Source organism: Bison bison, unplaced genomic scaffold, assembly GCF_000754665.1.
Source record: "Bison bison bison isolate TAMUID 2011002044 unplaced genomic scaffold, Bison_UMD1.0 scf7180017864379, whole genome shotgun sequence".
Lineage (NCBI taxonomy): Eukaryota > Metazoa > Chordata > Mammalia > Artiodactyla > Bovidae > Bison > Bison bison.
Genome location: NW_011494951.1, coordinates 12369318 through 12374868, shown reverse-complemented (window position 1 = coordinate 12374868; position 5551 = coordinate 12369318). Strand labels below are relative to the sequence as shown.

Sequence of the window (5551 nt, the reverse complement as noted above, 5' to 3'; positions counted from 1 at the left end):
TCTTCTTTTGATGAGAACAGTTAAGATCAACCCTCTTAGCAACTTTCAAGTATGCAATACAGTATTAACTATAGTCACCATGTTGTATATTACATCCTGATGACTTTATTTTATAATGTAAGGTTGTGCCTTTGACCGCCTTCACCCGTTTCACCCCTACCCTCTCCCCCAACTCTGGCAACCACCTACCTCTTCTCTGTGAATTTTATTTTTTTCCTGTTGTTTTAGATTGCATGTAGAAGTGAGATCATATGGTATTTGTCTTTCTCTGACTTACTTCACTCAGCATAATGTCCTCAAGTTGTTGGAAATGGCAAGATTTCCTTTTTCGGAGGAGGAGCGCGGGGGCCGGCGGCGGCGCAGTCGGGCAGCCTGGGCGGTGAGAGGACAGCGTGGGGTCGGCCTATGTGACTGGGCGGGCGCCGGCACGGCCTCCGTCTGGAGAGGATTCAAGATGACCAACGAAGAACCTCTTCCCAAAAAGGTTCGACTGAGTGAAACAGACTTCAAAGTTATGGCACGAGATGAATTAATTCTAAGGTGGAAACAGTATGAAGCCTGTGTGCAAGCTTTGGAGGGCAAGTACACAGATCTCAACTCTAATGATGTAACTGGCTTAAGGGAATCTGAAGAAAAACTAAAGCAGCAGCAGCAAGAATCTGCACGCAGGGAAAACATTCTTGTAATGCGACTAGCAACCAAGGAGCAAGAAATGCAAGAGTGTACTACTCAGATCCAGTACCTCAAGCAAGTCCAGCAGCCTAGCGTTGCACAACTGAGATCAGCAATGGTGGACCCAGCGATCAACTTGTTATTCCTAAAAATGAAAAGTGAACTGGAACAGACTAAAGACAAACTGGAACAAGCCCAAAATGAACTGAGTGCCTGGAAGTTTACGCCTGATAGCCAAACAGGCAAAAAGTTAATGGCGAAGTGTCGAATGCTTATCCAGGAGAATCAAGAGCTTGGAAGGCAGCTGTCCCAGGGACGTATTGCACAACTTGAAGCAGAGTTGGCTTTACAGAAGAAATATAGTGAGGAGCTTAAAAGCAGTCAGGATGAACTGAATGACTTCATCATTCAACTTGACGAAGAAGTAGAGGGTATGCAGAGTACCATTCTAGTTCTTCAGCAACAACTGAAGGAGACGCGCCAGCAGTTGGCTTAGTACCAACAGCAGCAGTCTCAAGCCGCAGGCCCGAGTACCAGCAGGACTACATCTTCGGAGCCTGTAGGACAGGCAGAGGCCACAGGTAAAGACTGCAGTCGTCTGGCCAACGGACCAAGTAATGGCAGTTCCTCCCGGCAGAGGACGTCTGGGTCTGGATTTCACAGGGAGGGGGACACAGCCGAAGATGACTTTCCTTCTTCTCCAGGGAATGGGAATAAGGCCTCCAGCAGCTCGGAGGAGAGAACTGGCAGAGGAGGTAGTAGTTACGTAAACCAACTCAGTGCGGGGTATGAAAGTGTAGACTCTCCCACGGGCAGTGAAAACTCTCTCACACACCACTCAAATGACACAGACTCCAGTCATGACCCGCAAGAGGAGAAACCCGTGAGTGGGAAAGGTAACCGAACTGTGGCTTCCTGCCACGTTCAGAATGGCTTGGACTCAAGTGTAAATGTACAGGGTTCAGTTTTGTAAAAACCCAAAAAAATTTCCAGCAAATTTTTATACAGTGTCGTTTAATTTGGAAGAGGATACTGTGCAGTTAATTAACACATACTTTTGTCACAATTTGCCTTTTTTGTGGGTGGTTTTTTTTTTTTTCCTTTTTTCTTTGCTTCAATACCTCTGCCACTTTGGAAATTGTAACAGTTAATTACTTTGAATGTTGCTAAAAGGACATTTTGTGTAGGGTCAGGTTATTTTTATATGAGTTAATGTGAAGTTGTAAATGGAACTTTTTGCTTAAAGTATAACACAGTGATGTCTGTGTGAATCTGTGTCTACCCTAGAACCTGTGCTGTGTGAGGGCATTCTTACTCATGCTGTTACTATGCTTATGCACCATTCAGCCTTGTCAGAGTAGATGTGGGTTTATGACTGCCAAGTTTGCCCAGTACAGTAGTTTTATCACTAAAAGTTGGACTTGTTGAAGGAGTCCTATAGTAGTTTCAGTGTTAGATACAGTTTTTCCCACCATACATCTGTGCATTTTCTCTTTAGGTGATTGAATGTTTAAGAAATTTGTGTGCATAGTTACTCAGTTTTTATGAATTGTTGTATCCTGTTAATGCATATTGCTCTGTGACTCCAGTATATCTTACCTGTACTGACCAAACTTAAATAAAGATTTTTATTGTAACTCCTTAAAAAAAAAAAAAAAGATTTCCTTTTTCTTGGCTGAACTGTATACATACCCACATTTTCTTTATCCATTTATCTGTCGATGGGCACTTAGGTTGCTTTCATCTGTTGGTTATTGTAAGTAATGTTGTAGTGAACAGGGGGGTACAGGTATCTTTTTGAGTTGGTGTTTTTGTTCATTTGGGTAAATACCAAGGAATAGAATTGCTGGATCATGTTGATGAATCTCCATACTGTTTCCCATAGTGACAGTACCTATTTACATTCCCACCAGCAGTGTACAAGCACTCTCTTTTCACCACATCCTCACCAACATTTATTTCTTGTCTCTTGGTAATTGCCACTCAAACAGATTTGAGGTGGTATCATTGTGGTTTCAATTTGCATTTTCCTAATGATTGGTGATACAGAGCACCTTTTCATGTTATCTGTCAGCCATCTGTATGTCTTCTTTGCAAAAATGTCTATTCAGATCCTCTACCCATTTTTTTAATTGTTTTTTTTTTTCTTTTGAGTTGTATAAGTTCTTTATACTTTTCAATACTAACTCCCCCATCAGCCATGTGGTTTTGCAAGTATTTTCTCCCATTATGTAGGTTGGTTGCCTTTTCATTTTGTTGATGGTTTTCTTTGCTGAGTTCTCAGTTCAGTTCAGTCGCTCAGTCGTGTCTGATTCTTAGTGACCCCATGAATTCCAGCATGCCAGGCCTTTGCTGAGGAAAAGCTTTTTTAATGTAATGCGGTCTTTTTTTTTTTTTTTTTGGCATTTTTCATCACCAAGACCAATATCAAGTAGATTACCCCTCATGTTTTCTTCTAGAAGTTTTACGTTTCCGGTCTTAATGTTCAACTCTTTAATCCATTTTGACAATTTTTGTGTATGGTGTAAGAGAGTGGCCCAGTTTCATTCTTTTGCTTATGTTCCAGTTTCCTTAACACTGTTCATTGAAGGGACTGTCCTTTCCCCATTGTATACTCTTGGTTCCTTTGTTGTAAATAAATTGACCATATATGTATGGGTTTATTTTTGGACTCTGTTCCATTGATCTGTATGTCTGTTATATGCAAATAACATACTGTTTTGATTATTATGGTTTTGTAATATAGTTTAAAATCAGAAAGTGTGATGCTTCCAGCTTCATTCTTCTTTTTCAACATCACTTTGGCTATTTGGGGTCTATTTTGGTTCCATATGAATTCTAGGATTGTTTGTTCTATATCTGTGAAAAATATCATTGGAATTTTGGTAGGGATTGCACTGAATCTCCAGATTGCTTTGAATTGTATAGTACAGTGTCAAAATCTAAAGTAGCTTCTCAAAAGATCTTACCTCAGTGAAAATATTGGTTCCCAGCCTTCAGCACTGGGTTATCAACCAACACAAACCCTTGATAGGCACAGCCTGACCCATGGACAGTAAAATCTTGTAAGGGATTCTGAAGACCCTCAATAAGGATAACTAGTCACTTCCAGAAAATGGAAAAAAGGATTTGAGGGGGATTCTGTTTTTTAACCCTTGGAAGGCTAGCTTATATTCTCTTTAAAGTGATGATAAAGATAAATTTCAGGAATGTTTGTAATTTGTTTTAAAAGTAAATGTAGGGGAAAAAACAAGTACTGTATTGATTCATCAGACTCTGAGAAAGCAAGACCCAGCAATTCCACTCCTGCATATATACCTGAAAAAAGTTAAAACACTAAGTCAAAAACATAACATGCACCCCAATGTTCATATTTACAGTTGCTCAGATATGAAAGCAACCTAAGCATCAACAGATATGTGCTTGCAGCAACATGGACCTGAAGGATATTAAGCTAAGTGAAATCAGAGAAAGACTATGATATTACTTACATGTGAAATCTAAAAAAGTAATGAATATAATAAAAGGAACACAGAAATAAAGAACAAACTAGCTGTTACCAGTGGGGAGAGGGAAGCAGGGAAGGGTAATGTAGGGATAGAGGATTAAGAGGTACAAACTATTGTGTATAAAATAAGTTACAAGGATATATTGTACTGATTTTATAAGTATTGTGTATAAAATAAGTTACTTATTTTATAACTTACTTATAAATAAGTTACTTATAAAAATAAGTTACTTATCAAATAAGATACTTATGTACTTATTTTATAAGTATTGTGTATAAAATAAGTTACAAGGATATATATTACTATAAGATATTGTATCAATATCTTATAGTTATTAACTATAAATGGAATTTAAAACTTTTAAAACCTTTAAAACTTTTAAATTGCTGTATCATACACCTGTAGCAACATTATACATCAACTGTACTTCAATTATTAAATAATCTTTTTTTAAAAGATTGATTCATCAGAGCATTGATTCATTAGAGACTCTAGGAAAGCAATTCCTTCAACCACAAAGGTCTCCCTTGGCAGAGGGATAGGGGACTTAATCTCAAGGTCCAAGCAATACCCAGGCAGTGTTCCAGCACTAGACCAGTTTCCATGAAACTCTTTCTGCATCCAGCTTCTTAGGATTCCCTGGTAAGAGGAAAAGTCAGCCACACTCCCCACCAGATTTTCCCAATATCTGGTCTGGAAACAGGAGGGGGGCAATCTGAAAGAAAGGTCTGTGGCCTTGGGAATGGCTGAAAGCTACTTGGATGGGTGAAAATTATGACCCTGCTAGGATCCAGATCTTAACATGGGAAAATGTTGGAACCTCTTCCTGTCATTATCCACCCTAATACCCCAACCTTGAGTTTGTCATCCCAGTATTGTCTAACACCTTGTTTATGTGGCTTGTTTACCTACTGACAGAAAGGGAGGGTATACAGCCAAAGAGAGGCTGCTTTCCTGGAATTTCTATAGACTCAGAAACTCAAGCGTGCATCCCAGTGGGAGCGGAAAAGGTTGCAACCGTGTTACCACAGCCTAAATTTCGTACAATTCACACCACCTTGCCTTTTCTTCTCCGTGGGCCTGGGGACACAGTTCTTGGAGAAAGTGAACAGTTCCTGGTCCCCTGATTCCTCCAGGATGCAGAGAGGGCAGTTTTGAAATATTAGCTAAGATTCTCTTTCAGATGGGAAAGGTTCAACTCTGGGCAGCTGATTTGAATGGACGTGGGGATTGTGAGCAGGGATAGAAGAGCCAAGAGAAGCGCGTCATAGAGCTAGTTGTAATCACGGCTTTCCCCATCTAGAGAACCGAAGTCCAGAGCAACATCCTTCAAAAGCCTCCAGGAAAATCGAGGGAAGACTTCACCTGCT

At 40.0% G+C, this 5551-nt stretch overlaps 1 pseudogene across 1 annotated transcript; it reads left to right on the top strand.

Annotated features, from left to right (window-relative positions):
* Positions 1 to 335: 335 nt before the first annotated feature.
* Positions 336 to 1660, top strand: LOC105001159 (annotated as a pseudogene). Its single transcript, XR_826830.1, has one exon. The product of XR_826830.1 is annotated as a pre-mRNA-splicing regulator WTAP pseudogene (transcript).
* The last annotated feature ends 3891 nt before the right edge of the window (positions 1661 to 5551 follow it).